The sequence below is a fragment of the Miscanthus floridulus genome, chromosome 8 (assembly GCF_019320115.1).
Source record: "Miscanthus floridulus cultivar M001 chromosome 8, ASM1932011v1, whole genome shotgun sequence".
Classification (NCBI taxonomy): Eukaryota; Viridiplantae; Streptophyta; class Magnoliopsida; order Poales; family Poaceae; genus Miscanthus; species Miscanthus floridulus.
Genome location: NC_089587.1, coordinates 11,917,819 through 11,935,062, shown reverse-complemented (window position 1 = coordinate 11,935,062; position 17,244 = coordinate 11,917,819). Strand labels below are relative to the sequence as shown.

At 43.0% G+C, this 17,244-nt stretch overlaps 1 protein-coding gene and 1 pseudogene across 1 annotated transcript in view; one reads left to right on the top strand and one right to left on the bottom strand.

Moving 5' to 3' along the window:
- Nucleotides 1-17,244, bottom strand: part of LOC136468563 (uncharacterized) — a 269,843-nt gene that overhangs the window by 77,365 nt on the left and 175,234 nt on the right. The window lies entirely within an intron of this gene.
- On the top strand, nucleotides 5,538-7,979 carry LOC136475720 (receptor-like protein 3; annotated as a pseudogene).

The window sequence follows — 17,244 nt, the reverse complement described above, 5'->3', positions numbered from 1 at the left end:
ACTCAAAGTGCTCTGTGATCTAGGACGACGAAACACCGGAACTTTCCCTGTAATTGATCAAAGAAAATGAGACCTGATGCCAACTATAAAGTAATGCAAGTATTAAATAGGCTTGAATTACTCACTTATTTTTCTTGGAAGCATCTTCGTTCGGTGGAAGAAAACCAGTAAACTGAGCCAACAGCTCCCTTCAGTGATCGTTGTCAACTATCCCTATCACTGAAAGTCCTCCCAACCGAAGGCCTAAAATAGTCTTCACGTCCTGCAACGTCAAGATCATCTCGCCATAAGGTAGGTGGAACGTGTGGGTCTCAGGCCTCTACCTGTTATAAGAATAGAACGACTGTTAGTTGCCTCCAGTTTATTATAAGAAAGTTTACGTACAAAGAATGCACTCGTACCTGTCTACAGCTGTAGTAAGTAGTGCTGGGTCAAGGAGCGGAAGACCGTGGTTGACAACACGGACAAGCTCGAGGAAGCCAGCACGCCGTATGTACGACGTATAACGCTCGTCCCACTAATGCGTCCTGGTGTGAGTGCGGGGCCTCAAAGGAGGCAATGACACCTCTGTGTCGTTGTCACTCAAGAAGTGTACTCGGTGCTGGTCGTCGTACTCCACCTCCAGAATGAGGTACAATAGGTGATGCGTGGAAGGGGCCATCCTGTTTCAAATTGATAAATAAAGCGTTAGAGTATTCAAATTGACAAAATTTAAGTTAACATTAGTAAGTTCACAAACAAATCACAAACAAATTCACTAACCTAACTAGCCTAAATCTCTAAACCCATAATCCTAACTATACTAGATAATAAATACATAATCAATCCATATAAAACTTTGGTTCTAAAATTACAAGTAATCTCTCCGTCTCAAAATAAATACACATCTTGCTTCTCGAGTAGTTAAATATGTTTAAGTTTGATCAAAACTAAAAAATGGTATCAATATTTCTATCTTCTAATAAGTTTATTACAAAAGTATACTCCATGCTTAATATAATAGTACATATTATGTATTATAAATATTAGTACGTTATTATATAAATTTGATCAAAGACACTAATAGTCAATGAAAATAGCCTCGATACCCCTACATACTTCTAAAAATGCTAGCACTAGCAGACCATCATCAACTCTTTTGCTCTACGACGACCTCTAAAGGATTACGAGGGCACGTGGGGTACCGTAGGGATAAAAAAATACTAACTATACTAGATAATAAAAAAAAATGAAATCGAGAGGGAGGTACCTTAGGAGCGGGCGATGTTGACGCGTCGACGTTCGTGGCGTGGCCGGCTAGGGCGCTGCGCGGCTATAGAGGCCGGGCGCGGCGTGGGCGAGCGGCCGAGGCCGGCCATGCGGGCGTCGCGGGCAAGGCGAGGCCGGGCGGGCGCGTGCGGCCGCAGGCAGGGCGCTAGCGCGGCGGCGGTGGCCTTCGGGCGGGTGGGCAGGGCAGGGGTGCGCGGGGACAGGCTCGCACGCGGTATAATCTGGCCCTGCCGCGCCACAGATCAGGGTGCAGCACTACCGCGCTAGGGTCAGTGGCGCGACAAGACACGCCACGTCAGCGCCCCCCAGGCCGACCCACACCACGTCAGCTTGTGCGCGCCATCATGCATGACGCGGCACAGGCATTTGACCGTGCCAGGGCAATAAGCGTGGTCAAAAGTGTTAGTTTAAAGAAAACCGACAGTGTTAGATTTAAAATTATATTAAAAAAGGTTAAAATTAAAAAAAATCCTGGGGCCTCTCATTCCAAAAAGAAAAAAAAATCCACGTTACTTACCTAACTTTTACGAAAATCGGTTTTTCCTCCCTGAACTCTGAAATCGAGCAAAACACCTTCCTCAACTTTTAAAATCGTTCATCTTACCTCACTAACCCTATTATAAACAGTTTTGAAGGCCGTTTTATCTTTTTTTATATATTTATTTCGGTTGAATCTTTGAAAAATCATAGTAAATCACAGAAAAAATTATAAAATAGAAAATTCAATTTTGTTGGACTCCACGTGAGTAGATCTACACAATGAACATATAATATGGTATGCTTTATTACAAAGTTTTTGTTGTGGCTTTAGATCTATGTTTTTTTAAATTAATTAGAATAATTCATAGCTGCAGTTTCTATGGATCTAATTATGATTAAATTTTTATGGTGAGCTAACTATTGTATGATTGAACTGTAGTAAAATTTCATACTCATTGGATCATTTATAGCGTAGTTATAGATTTATTTATATTTAATAAGTATAAACCTAAATAAAATTTATAACTAAGTTATACATAATCCAATAAGTATAAAATTTTTACAACAGTTTAAGCACATAATAATTAGCCCACCATAAAATTTTTATCACAATTAGACCATAGAAACTGCAGTTATGAATTATTACATTTAATTACAGAAAAGTATATATCTAAAGCTACAACAAAAATTTTATATTAAAGCATACTATATTATATGTTCACTGTGTAGATCTACTCTTGTGGAGTCCAACAAAATTATATTTTCTATTTTATAATTTTTCTATAATTTATTATAATTTTTCAAAGATTCAGTCGAAATAAATAAAAAACAAAAAAACAAAACCACCTTCAAAACCGCTTATAACCGGGTCAGGGAGGCAAGATGAACAGTTTTAAAAGTTGAAGGAGGTATTTTGTCCGGCTTTAGAGTTTAGAGAGAAAAAAATGAACTTTTACGAAAGTTAAAGGAAGGTAATATAGACTTTTTTTTCCTTTAAAAAAAAAACCCTCGTCACACGGTGGGTCGCGCAGGCCATCCACGCGCCACTCGCCGAAAGAAAGAAGAAAAGGTTAAGGTTCGGGATTCGGAGAATCCACTGGTTGGCGCGGCGAGGCTGGTGGAACTGGAAGCAGGGTGGGCGACTGCGACGGCGACGACGACGCCGGCAAGATCGCGCATTCGTCCAATCCTCATCCCGTTCGACTGCATCGTGCGTGACCGCGACATACGGCGATGGAGGTCGCTCGTGCCCGCGACGTACGGCGATGGTGCGCCACTCCGAACTTCGAAGACCAAATCCTGTGCTCGTCGTTATCTGTAGAGCCCAAATTCGTGCTTGTTTCTCTTCGCTCCAATGGCCTGCAGTTGACGTCATTCCTAACGTCTGTTTAAATCGGCTAAAATAAATGGTTAGCTAGAGCTAAAAATTAGTTCGTTAGTTAGCTAAAAATTAGACATCTAACCGTTAACCCAGGCATGTTTTAACCCGTATACATACATATCTATCAATGAACTATTAGCCTATTAGCTAGTTGTGCTTGGCTAATAGACATTTTAGTGGCTAGTTATTATCCCATATAGAATCCAAACATCAACAAGAATTTGCTAAAACCTCCTTAAACCAGATTTTAGTGTAATATATACATGAAAAATCTCTCCTCAAACGGTTAGCCAACCGACCCTCTCAACTCCTTAGGTCCAGTCTCAGTGGAGAGTTTCATTGCGTTGTTACCGAGACTGCCATGTCATATAGAATGAAATGAAACTTGGATGAAACACCCACTCTCAAGTACAAAGTTTCATTCCATAGTTTCATATACATTTAATTCTAAGAAGACTCATAGAGTTGGTAATCGTGTCCAAAGAGTTTTCATCCCCATGAAAACTCATCTCTTCTCTCTCTTCATTAAAATAGTGTCATGTCATCAAAAATGCATGTGTCATGCTATTAAATGCAAATGAAACTCCCACTGAGACTGACCTTATATTCAGGGCTTGTTTGGCAGCGCTTCCGCCACTCTACTCCGCACGAGAATAGGTGGAGCGTTGCTAAATATTGCCAGCGCGCATAGCTCCTCTTTAGAAACACTCACCCGCTCTGTCTCCACTCTTCACACCTCCACTCCGCTTTGCTCCCCGTCTCCTTTGTGCCCCTCTTCATCTTCCCCATCGTTTTCTCCGACTCCCCGCCTTCGTCGTGCCCCTTGCCCCTCTCCACCTCTTTCGTGTCCCTTGCCACGCCCTCCCATGCCTCCGTAGCGTCCTTCTCTACGAGACGCTCCACTCTATTGCCTCCGCCGTGCCCTCCTCGCCTCCCCCACCTGCCCTGCTCTGTTCTTCGCCCTAGACCCGCCACAACGTCGTGGAGTTAAGGGAGAAGCCCCACCAAATGCCTCAGATTTCGACTGGGGAGCGGCCAGAGCAAGAGCTAGTTGGGAGCTCTACCAAACTAACCCTTACGTGTGACTTAATTCGCTCCCAATCATGACCTGGCGCCAAATCAATGTCGCTCATGTTGCACTATCGCCTGGCTCGGTTTTGCCGCAGCTTGTCCAATGGTTATCCGTGCCTGACTTGCCCTAGCCGGTGGGTCTTTTTTTTCCAACCAATAGTGTTTTGGAGCTTTCTAAATCTATATTTTAGGAGTGTCTTTTACTTTCAAATTCACGAATCCAATATATTGTCACATGAAATATGCAGTGATCTGATTAAAGAAGTGATGTTAGATCACTATAAATCCCGCCAATTTTTCATTATCCATAAATTCCTTCATCCTAAAATATAAGTGATTTTTAGTTGTACTAAATCAAATCATTCTAAATTTGACCAAATTCATAATAAAAAACATTTCAAATTTCAAATGAGTTTTATTACCCCATCTGTTCTAAATTATAAGATGTTTTGACTTTTCTAGATAAATTGTTTTCACTATATATCTAGACACACTGTATATCTAAGTGCATAGCAAAAGACATGAATCTAGAAACGTCAAAACGGTGTACACCATAATGAAATGTATCTTCATAATTTACCTCCTTGATGTGGTGATGTTAATACTCTTCTTTAAAAACTTAGTAAAAATTGAAAATGGTTTGACTCAGGACAACTAAAAGTCTCCTATGTTTTATAACGGAGGTAGTAAGCATTTAGTGGGGCCCTGTTTGTTTCGCTGAAATTTGGCTTATGCTAATGCTTATGCTGATTTGTTGTGAGAGAAAAACTGTTTGTTCACTGAAAAGTACCGCTGAAGTAGTGCTGTAGAACATGGTGAGAAGTGGTCTTTTTTGACGTTTCGTTCCCTTATCCAGATATGTGTTTTTTTTTAGAAGGAAGATATTTCGTATAGTCAGGAAGCTTGTCGCTTGTTCGGCTGGGGCTGGCTGGCTGGGCTGGCTGGCCAGCCCCCTCACATGCACACTATTCACATGAACCAGCCAGCAGTACTTCTCTCTCACATAAACGAATCAGTAACGATACGAACCAGCCAACCGAGTTGGTCAGTTGGACGTCCCTTATCAGGCAGCCATCGATCGGTGACATGTCAAACTGTGAATAAGTGAGCTTGTTATATACGAGCATGTTAGTAAAACACAGCCACAAGGAGGGTTTTCCAATAACATTTAACCATTGACTTCATCATTCTTTGAGGTGACTACAACTAGGAACTGGTAGCCAGGATGAAAGCACGCCCTCTTTTTTCTTCTACCTCGTGCTCATCCAGATTAGACCATTCCATTTGGCTCTTTATCTAGACAGAGCACAGGCTAAGCTAGTTTAAACAGGAAGCCATGCGGCGGCCAAACAAAGTTTCACACAAGTGCTGCAGCAGATTATCCGTACCTTTCCTTGGCCTTGCTACTCTGCTGCTCCTCTCCTTGGCCACCCCCGCCAGTTCCTGCACGGAGCTGGAGAAGAAATCTCTCGTCCAGTTCCTTGCTGGGCTCTCTCAAGATTCTGGTCTTGCCAAGTCATGGCAGAAGAATGGCACTGATTGCTGCACATGGGAAGGGGTCACCTGCAATGGAAACAAGACAGTCATTGAGGTCTCTCTGCCATCTAGAGGCCTTGAAGGGAGCATCACGTCTCTTGGCAACCTCACCGGCCTGCAGCATCTTAACTTGTCCTACAATTCGCTGTCCGGTAACCTGCCCCAGGAATTGGTGTCATCCAGCAGTATCATTGTCCTTGACATCAGCTTTAACCAGATCAGTGGAGACTTGCATGAACTACCGTCTTCGACCTCTAGCCAACCTCTAAAGGTACTCAACATCTCAAGCAACTTGTTTACAGGGCAGTTTACAATCGCAACATGGAAGGGAGATGGAGAATCTAGTGGCGCTCAATGCCAGCAACAACAGCTTTACTGGGCAGATTCCAAGTCATTTCTGTAACATATCACCAAACTTTGCTATCCTTGAACTCTGTTACAACAAACTCAGTGGCAGTATCCCCCCAGGACTCAGTAATTGCTCCAAGCTCAAAGTGCTCAAGGCTGGCCACAACCACCTCAGTGGGACTCTCCCTGATGAACTCTTCAGTGCGACCTTGTTGGAGCATCTCACTTCTTCCAGCAACGGTTTACATGGAATACTTGAGGGCACACATATAGCCAATCTCACTAATCTGGTCATCCTTGATCTTGGAGAAAATAATTTCAGCGGAAAGGTACTCGATTCCATAGTTCAGCTCAAGAAATTGCAGGAACTTCATTTGGGCTATAACAGCTTGTCTGGGGAGCTGCCATCAGCCCTGAGCAACTGCACAAATCTCACAAACATCGACCTCAAGAACAACAATTTCAGTGGAGAACTCACTAAGGTCAATTTCTCCAACTTATCCAATCTACAAATCTTAGATCTTAGGGAGAATAACTTCAGTGGCAAAATTGCAGAAACCATATACTCATGCCACAAACTAACTGCACTGCGTCTATCTTATAATAATTTCCATGGTCAGTTATCAAGAGGACTAGGCAATCTGAAGTCACTCTCGTTCCTTTCACTTACTGGCAACAGTTTTACGAATTTGGCAAATGCACTTCAGATACTAAAGAGCTCCAAAAACCTCACCACCCTTCTTATTGGACTCAACTTCATGAACGAGACCATGCCAGATGATGAAAGCATTGATGGTTTTGAGAACCTTCAGGTTCTTTCCTTAAGTGGATGCTCATTGTTGGGGAAAATTCCTTATTGGTTATCAAAGCTAACAAATTTGCAGATGCTATTTTTATATGACAATCAACTAACTGGGCCGATTCCTGACTGGATCAGCAGCCTAAACTTCCTGTTCTATCTAGACATATCAAATAACAGTGTGACTGGGGGAATTCCTACAGCACTAACAGAGATGCCGATGCTAAAATCGGAGAAGACTGCGGCACCTTTGGATCCAAGAGTCTTTGAAGTACCAATTTATTTAGGCACATCACTTCAATACCGCAAGGTGAATGCTTTTCCAATACTGCTCGACCTAGGAAACAATAGTTTCACTGGTGTGATCCCTCCAGAGATTGGTCTCTTAAAAGAGCTCCTTTCACTTAATTTGAGCTTCAACAAACTATATGGGGATATCCCCCAATCGATCTCCAACCTCACCAACTTGTTGGAGCTTGACTTGTCAAGCAACTATCTAACTGGTGCAATCCCCTGGAGCGCTGAACAATCTACACTTCCTTACTGAATTCAATGTTTCTTTCAATGACCTAGAAGGGCCTGTGCCGACCACAGGCCAGTTTAGTACATTTACAAATTCCAGCTTTGGTGGCAACCCGAAGCTCTGTGGCCCCATGCTTATTCAGCAGTGCAATTCAGCAGAGCAAGGTCCCGTGCCCACTGTGTATGAAAACCAAGGTGGCAGCAAGTCCATCTTCACAATCACCTTCAGTCTTTTCTTTGGACTAGGAGTGCTATATGATCAGATTGTATTATCCAGATACTTTGGCTAACCTCAATCAATAGAAATGGGCTACAATAATGTGCATGAGTTTTCAGACAAGCAGTTGCCGTAACTGAGCAGAGAAACAAACAGCTGCTACAGCTTTGTAATTGTATTACCAATTTACCATGGCCAAACTTGGTGGGATCTCCGGTATTTTCACTTCCAGATTCAGAAGATCAAATAAATGGCCCCAGGCACAGCTGTGGCATTAGGGGTTCAGTAAGTAATCTTTGATCCAAGAACTTTAGAGTTGAAGCAATTGGAGGATGCAGAAATTGGTGTGGACGCAACAAGCTGCAGCATGTAATAATTATTATCGACTTGGTTGCTTGCCATTTGTCAACTTTAAAATAGTTGGTTTCTACGGAGACTCTTATTAGCTCGGAGTCCAAATTATAGTACGATAATAATTTGTAAGAACATGATATAACCATATTGGTGTGTCGTGTTATTTTCCATCGCAGCAATCAGATATCATGTTGCATTTGAAATTATACAAGAGAGACGAGAAAAATGAAATGTGAAACCAAGTCTTCCATTTGAGTCAATAATTTTCAACAAATGATTGGAATCTTTTCGCAGACCTCGATCAGATCCGTAAAACTTAAGCTATGACGCGGACAATGCGGCTACTCCGTGTCCAGTGGTGATTGAAGTCCTATTACCTTGGGAGCAGAGCGGAGGCCGCCGAACGCGCCACGCCGTCGGGCGCGTTGCCTGAGCCTGTACTCGAGCCCACGGCCACCGTACGCTGGAGCGCTGTGCGCATGGGTTCCCCCCGCCGTTGCCTATCGCTCCGCTTGGAACTTGGGCGGTGGTTCGCCTGAAGGCTGAAGCGGTGAAGGCTGCGAAAGGAAACGATGAACTGGGCTGGGCCGTCGGCCGGTGAGTGTCGGGATCCATGATACATGGGCTGTGTTTGGGTAGCATGTTTGGGCTGCAAAGCGAGTGGTTTGGGCTGGAATCTTACTGTAGGGAGCATTTCTCTCTTACTAAACCACGGTTTGTTCCCCTCAAAAAAAAAAAAAAAAACTAAACCACATGTTTGTGCTCATCCGTTGCTCAACATATTTTTTAATTAACTTTGCAACCCAATATTTGTTTATAACTATCAACAAAAAAATGTCATAAAAAAATAAACCACAGTTTGTGCTCATCCGTTGCTCAACATATTTTTTATTTACTTTTGCAACCCAATATTTGTTCATAAATATCATAAAATTTTCTTAACACAATTTTCTAGCATAATTTCATATAGTAAATTTTACAAATAACATAACTCAAGGGCGGATCTAGCGGTGGGGTGGGTGAGGCTCAAGCCCCTCCTACCACCTCCATGACAATGGTGCCCCTCCTAATTTTTTAGACATAAAAAGGAGAAACGGGGCTCTAGAGGTTGAGGATGACTTCAGCGTTCAGCCCCCGCTTCCATTAAATCCTGGATCCACCACTGACATAACTTATACACATAAGTTTTGTTGGCCAACACAATTACTTTACATAATTTTCGACAAACTTTTTGTTGTGAACAATTTTTTACAAACTTATGAATCAAAAAAGAAGACTATTCATAGTATATAGAAGAAAAAAATGGTTGGTTGATATAAAAATGGATAAAAGGAAGAATAAAAAGAAAAAAGAAAATGAGGAAAAAGTGATAACTACATAGAGCGGGGCCATGATCGTCGTCTGAATGACCGTCGTAAAATAGAATTAGTTAATATATAAAATGTCATTATGAAAAGTTGTATCAATATAGTTTAATATATGAAGCTCCCCTTTTCATTTTTTTTAAAAAGAAAACATCCTAGTCAAAAGTTGTCATGATGAGATTATCTATAGAATTATCAAAAATATGTATTGAAAAAGGTAAGATACGAAGTGTGGTATTAAGTTTGTGTATAAAATTATGTCCATAAATTATTTTGAAAAAGTTATGATGAAAAGTTATAGTAATAAGTTTAGTCTTGCAAAATGTTAAAATTATGTCAATAAACTGTTTTGAAAAAGTTACGATAAAAAGTTATAGTAGCAAGTTTGGTCTCACAAAATATCAGGCACAAAAAAATTGAGTGTAACTTTCTAAAAATAGAAAGTTGAAGAAACAAATAATTCCTAGAAAGATAAATCACAGGCTGGTGTGCAACGAACGATCGTTAAAATGGAATACAGTGCACGGGTCAAGTGGCCACACATACCACTCCCACGTTCTAAACATGGTCTAATAAAGGCTTGGGCTTGCGCTTGACTTTTCAGTGTTCTACTATGAGATCCTGAACTCCCCTGATCGTGCTTGCAACCTTGCAAAAACAGGTTTGCTTATCCTCCTTCTATTCCCTTTGTGATTCTTTTTTCGCTTTGAGACATGATGTGTCATAAGTTGATAGCTGGACAACACGCTGAGTACGTAGACAACTTCTGTCTTCATCTGCTTGTGTAGGGTTTGATTTGTTCTATAAAAGAGGTGCAAAGGAAATAATTCACTTATAGCTGATGATACAAGAGCATCTCTGGTAGCTTCCTAATACTATCCCTCATTCCCATAAAACTATCATATTGGGAGAGATGGGGCAATTTCTTTTGCTCCAGTGGCTCCCCAAAAGCTCTCCCTTTCTCATCTTTCCTCAAATAAAGGGGTAGTTGCATCTCCCCTAATTGTGTTGGGGCCACAATATCTGTCCTCTTTTTCCTCCCATCCTCCATTCTGACAGGTGGATTCCATGTATTGGAGGATGTTATTGGTGATCTGCTGGAGCATCTTCGCCAATATTAAAAAAAAAGTAGTATTGATGACCACCAATACTATTTTATTGGGGATGAGCTATTGGTGAGCTGCTAGAGATGCTGTAAGATGCCATCGATTCATAGATTGTAGCTTCCTTTAAATTGAGATTGCAAGCAAAACTCAATTGATGGGCATCACTGCAAGCCTACAACTTACGTGTTGCTAGCCTCTTATATAGGGAAACACTTTTACCAATTTCACGACTTCGGTGAATAGATGGTTTACTCCAATAAGCTGTTATTAGCAATAAACTATAGTAGTAGTTACACCGTTTGTTTTTATCGATATGATTAATTATGTTTGGGGATACTATATTACTAAAACTTGCGCACAGGTGCTTATTGTCTTTCACCGTAGCGTACTATTTCAAATAAAAATATTGTCCTTTTTTTACTGTAAATATACACCTTAATATCTCATTATATCCTTAAATACAAAGATATGTATTTTTTTTGTGCCTCTCATCTGGGTACAATTGTAGTATCTGCTCATGTACAGACATACACCAACCCTACACACGCACACCACACTCACACCACACGTACACAAGTAAACCTACAATTATACTCAGATCACTGGATCGTGTCCTTTGTGAGATCACCGGGTCCAACCATGAACCTGTGGCCTATGGGCGACGGGGCGCGTCGTATTCCTTTTGTGGCTCCATGCGAGAGGCAATAAAATTTATTTGGGGACGAACCCCGATGAGAGACGCAAGTACGATTCCAAAGAATCGAACTCACGCCGGTTGCCTGCCCACCGGCTGAGCTAGCCATCCGAGCAGACGAGCTTGTCGGTGTTTGACCACCGATAGCCTGCCACGGGGATACCTGGGGCAGTATGTTCGGGCTTCAGTGTATGCGGAACTCGACGGTTAACACAAGAGACAGTCGATTTATCCTGGTTCGGACCCTCGATCATTGATCGAGTAATAGTCATACGTCCAGTCGGCGTTAGCCTTTGCGTTGGATTGATTGTAAAGTGTTGTGTTGTCCAAGTCTCTAGGAACCCTGCCCTCCTTTATATAGTCAGGAGGTTAGAATCCTAGTCGGTTTACAATGAGAGTTTCTAGTAGGATTACAGAATATTACTACTACTAAGATTACAGGGGAAAAATCATAGTTAGACTAGATCTTCTCCCTTCCTTACGGGGTATCCCATGGGTCCCGCACCGACAAGTCCCCGAGCACTTTATGGTTGAGCTTTGGAAGCCTCGTCTTGTTCCTTCAGGTCTTGTCGAGCAGGAATAAGCATCGTCCGAGCGCTTTCTTGAGCGAAACCATGTAGCGCTTCGTGAGATCTTCGCGTGGTGTGTACCTTTTTGAAGAAAAAGGTACTCCCATTTGGGTGTAGCCCCCGAGCCTCTTACTTTTTGGCACAAGGAGCTAGAGGGTCTTTTCTTGAAATCGCTCTGATTCTTCATCGAAGAGCTCCTGAGCATATACCCGGGTTCTTTGTCAAAAAGAGCTCGGATATAGCTATGTCCGGGTTCTTTTGTCGTGTGGCCTTGAAGTGGTCTGTCTTAAAGAAGTCTTCTGAGTGATGTGCGCTTTTTTGAAGGAAAAAGTGCACTCACTGAGTGTAGCCCCCGAGCCTCTTGCTATTTGGAACAAAAAGTTGGAGGGTCTTGAATCTTATGTTGTTTGAAAAACTGCTATTCTTGAGGAAGTCTTCTGTGTGATGTGCGCTTTTTTAAGGAAAAAGTGCACTCTCTGAGTGTAGCCCCCGAGCCTCTTGCTAGGTTGTTTTATCCAAAAAGAACTTGGATACAGGTTCTTGGCATGTTCTCTGGTGGTCTGCTATTGTCAGATGTAGTTGTATGGTGGTGGGTGATAGTAAATGTTGTTTGTTCACGAGTTGTACAGTGTTGGTATATTCTTCTGAATATGCTCGTTCTTGAGTACTGCTCCTTCACGCCTGAGTTCTCTTTTATTGAATTCTGTCTTTTCACCATGTCCTTTGTTAGGTTTGTTCCGTTGGTGCTCCCGGTCCATGTGCACCGCTTCTTTTGGCCTATAAATATCCTCCTTGTGTGCTGTTTTGATTCATCGAGCATTTTGTTGCGTGGTGTGAAATCTCCGTAGTCATGAATATGGTAGTTTATGAAGTAGAGCAGCCTCCGGGCGTATTTTGCAGTTCTTGTGTATCTTGCCGTAGCTGGAGGGAGTCTTGTGATAGGGATTAGAGGTAGGCTAATCCCGCAGTAGCATTGTACTTGGAAGTACATGGCGGTAGTCGAAGGGAGTCTTGTGATGTGGGATACATTCCTTCATCTGGTAGTTCTGGGTTGATCCTCATCGTCTGCCCTGAGACTGTCCAGTGCAAATCAACACCATATCCAGCATCACATCAGACTTGGGTAGATAGATGTCTATCGGCCTTCTCTGCTCCATGTTGTCCCGCCGTGCTGCCGATATCCGCCTTGGATGCACTGCGTCCATCCTTTGAAGAAAACAGTGTAGCCGAGGGCGGTTTGTTCTATCGAGTAGCAATTTGGAACACGTAGTCATTCTAGAGCCTAGCCGTGTTTGGGTTCCTCTTTGCTACCTTGCTTGTCGTAGTACCGAATTCGTTGGGTCTTGTAAGATGTGTAATCTTCTATTTTTTGAAACCATTTATAATGGAAAGAATCTTGTCTTCTGAGTTGTTATTCTTTATTCTCCTGAAGTCCCGGTTGTTTATGAGATTCCTGAGTTCTTTCTATAAGGACCGGGTTGTTGCGTTTCTTGTGAGGTAACCATTCTTTGCTTCATGGTTGATGAGTTCTTTTTGTAGCAATATGATAACTCTACCGTGGTGCTGGATGGATAAGTCTGAAATCTGCCTGTTGAACTGTACCGTTGTGTGGATTTGTGCCGTCCGTTATTTTAGCTGTGTCAGTAAATGGACCGTTGCGTCCTCATGCCGTGTTAAAATAGGCCTGCTGGGCCACGTTTTTACTGGTGTAAAATCTATTTAAGGGCCTTTCCTCTTCTTCTTCCTTATTGCCCTAATTTTCCTTTGAAACCCTAGTCTTCAAACTTCTGTCGCCGCCATTGTTGCCGTCATCTGAGCGCTGCCGTCTGAGCCTTCTCGATTCTTAGTGCCCCATTGCTTTTGCTAGTATATGGGTAGGAAGAAGTCGACGAGTAAGTCCTAGATGACCTTTGTCGACGAGGAAGCATCGCTCTCCGTTATTGAAAATCAAGAATTGATGGCCATGAGGGCTACTCAGAAAATCTGGCCGGCTCCAACAATGACTGAAGATTAGCTTTGCGAGCTCATTAGCGATGGTCTGATTCAGAGCAAGGATATTGCTGATTGGAGAGCTCTAGGTGAGCCTCGGGTCCCTGCTCTAGGTCCTGGTGAGATTATTCTTTTCGTCTCCTTTATCCGTGTCGGTCTCTGCCTTTATGCTTTTGCCTTTCTTCATCAATTTCTCAACTATTTTGGGATTAGCCTGAACCATCTTGCTCCCAATGTTGTCCTTCATCTTTCTGTTTTCGTTCATCTTTGTAAAACTTTCCTTGGAATTCCTCATTCTCTTTCTCTCTTTCGTTACTTCTTTCACCTGAAGCCACAACCCCACCGCGATGACACCAATGTTCTTGGTGGCTGCAGGATTTAGTTTCACCAAGGTCTTAAGAGCAAATTCTTTGACTATGACCTGGTTGATTCTGTGAGGGATTAGCGTGCTAACTGGTTTTATGCTGCCAACTTGATTCCTCCTCTTTCCGTTCATTCTAGATCTGGTCCCTTGGTTAATGACCGATGGGAAAAGAACCCTGTGACGACGGTTGAGGTCTAGGCGATCAAGCCGTTTCTTGAGAGGATCTGTACTCTAAAATAGCAAGGCTTGACCGGTTTTAGGATTATTTCTAGTTTTCTTCGCCACCGAGTTCAACCTCTGAAGGAGCGAGAAAACTATGGTTTTGAGTACTCTGGGGTGAAGGACCCTTCTTGTATGGTCCCTGCCCTTGAGTTGACTAATGAGGAGGTGCTCGAGCGTCTTCAGAAGATGCTGAAAGGAGTAAGCGTCGTCCCACTTGCTGTCCTTGAGTACAGTGCTAACAACTCACCCCCTGCTGTGAGTCCAATTCCGCTTGATGATTTCTCTACAAATATCGAGGCTGGGGGTAGTCTTGCTAGGGCATCCTTAACCAGTAAGTTTCAGACCACCACAATATTTCTTGGCGTTTCTTCCGCAAACCTTGATGTATATGTAGAGTATGTTCCTTGTCCAGTTCCTCAAGCTCCTCGTACTTTCAGGAAGAGGGGGCGAGCGGATAGTTCTTCTTCTGCTCCATCTGCTACCAAGAAGTCTCGCCAGTCAAGTACTCGTCCAGGTACTCCAGTTGTAGCTAGCATGCTCTTAGGTGAGCATATTAATACGCTCTGTCCTTTTGTTGTTTGTTTTTATCTTTGATCGAGTACTTTTGTCCTTTTTTAGCTGGTGCTATGGTGGCCTTGGTCGAGAGTGAGGAAGAAGAGGATGATGATGTCACCATCGTTACTCGTCGGTGAGTTCTTTTCTTGTTTTCTTGTTGTTGAACCCCTCTTTTTGTTTTGACTTTGGTCTTGTTCTCTTGTAGTAAGCGGCCATCGGGTTCGAGTTCTTCTGGGGCTCTAGTACCGGCCGCGTCACTCCTATCGCAGGGTGGCGGTGATGTTTTTGCTGCTATAGTTCCCCCTCTTAGGTCCTCTATTGGTTTTCTGAAGAAGAGGGTGGCTGAGTGAGTAATTCCTTGTCATGCTTCTTCGCTTCTGTTTTCTTTTTCCTGACTCATATTCTTATCGTTGAGTTTTCTTATCATCTTGCAGACCCTCGCCTTCTCTTATTCCTCAGTCGCCCTCCTGTCAGCCCTCTGGTGCACCCCCGCGTTCTGAGTCAAAGGACTCAGAAAGTACGGTCGATGAGGTGGCCGTGAGGGAGACGGGGCCCCCTGGTGATCATGCTGCTTTGGATCTGCTAACTCTGAGGGTGACCGTGGCCGTGGGAGTGGATCCGTTTGAGGAGGTAGCCGGGGCTTCCTAGGATATGGCCCTGGTTCTTCCTTCTTTGCCTACGCCGGCGTCTCCTTCTGCCTCTCTTAGTATCGGTGCTCCGCGTTTGGATGATGATGTGTTGCATCAATTTGATGCTACTCATCGGTTGTCAGAGCTAACCGTTGCCTGGGGAAGCTTGTCGACCCTTGCGACTTCTTTTGGGGAAAAGCTCCAGGTAAGTTTTTCTGAAGTTCTTTCTTTGGATGTTCGTTTTTCTTCTATCCTTATGTCTTGTTTTTTTCTCTCTTTTTGCTCAGTCTTTTTCTCATGATCATACCGGCTTCTTTTTCTTGTCTGAAACCGAGAAAAAGTTGTCTTCTGAGGTGAGTACCCTAAAGGTAGAGCTTGACCTCTGTCAGGCCGAGTTGGAGACCGAGCGTCAGACGCATCAGAAGGAGGAGAAGGCTCTTCGTGCCTGGGTAATTGAGGCAGAAAAGCAGAGGGATGCAGCTACCCAGGAGGCCTTGAAAAATGTGGAGGCCATGAAGAAAGAGTATACTGGTATTGCGAGTTCTTTTTTGTTTCCTTTTGTATTCAAACTTGCCTTTTCTGCTGACTTGTTTTTTGTTGCCTGGCCTAGCTCTCCGAGTTGAAAAGCAGAAGCTCTCGGTGGGTATCGAGGAGATGAAAACACTTGTTCGTACTAACCACAATAAGGCTGAGGAGGTAATTACTCGAGCTGAAGAACTCACGCTTGCTAAGTTGATTAGGCGTGGGGCTGACATGGATCTTGTGCAGGGCCAAAAAACTGTCGAAGCCTTAACTAGCAAGTTGGCGACGGCTACTGAGAACTAGAATGCTTTGTGGAAATCTTTTCGGTCGGTAGCCGGTCTTCTCTGGACTTCAGCGGATGATGGTCAATCTTGGGCGTAGTTTATTCCCCAAGTGCCGACCCATTTCTAGGAGTTCGTGAAGAGGTGCGCCCAACTGTGTATCAGGAATGTTCTTGCCCAGGTCCAGGTTCTTTCTTCGGAGTTTCCTTTGTCTAAGGTTGCTGATGAAGCCGAGAGTCAAGAATACCTGGATGCTGTTGAGAAGGTGGAGCCCGAGGTCGAAGATCTAGCTAGAAGGATTGTTGATAATCTTAACATTGATATCTCTTCTCCCGATGACAATGCTTGATGCAACAACAGCCTCAAACAGAAGATGTGCCAAATATGGAGGCCCCTAGAAGGTCTCAAAGAGTTAGAAAATCAGTTATTCCTGCTGACTATAAAGTATACAATACTGAGAAATTTCAAATAGAGGATGATCCCACCTCATTTAAAGAAGCCATGAGAAGTGATCATTCATCAAAGTGGCTTGAGGCCATAGAAGATGAAATGAAATATATGAATGCTAATAAAGTTTGGGACTTAGAAATAATTCCTAAAGGAGCCAAAATAGTAGGCTGTAAATGGGTCTACAAAACAAAACTTGACTCTCAAGGGAATATAGAGAGATATAAAGCGCGACTTGTGGCAAAAGGCTTTACGCAAAGAGAAGGGATTGATTACAATGAGACATTTTCTCCAGTCTCATGTAACGATTCCTTTAGAATCATAATGGCATTAGTGACACATTACGATTTAGAATTACATCAGATGGATGTAAAGACGACATTTCTCAACGGGGACTTAGAGAAAAATATTTACATAGCACAACCAAAAGGTTTTATCATGGATGGAAAAGAACGAATGGGATGCCGCCTAAAGAACGAATGGTGAAGCTTCGTTCGTTCAAGGGATCGAGATTCACTGAGATAG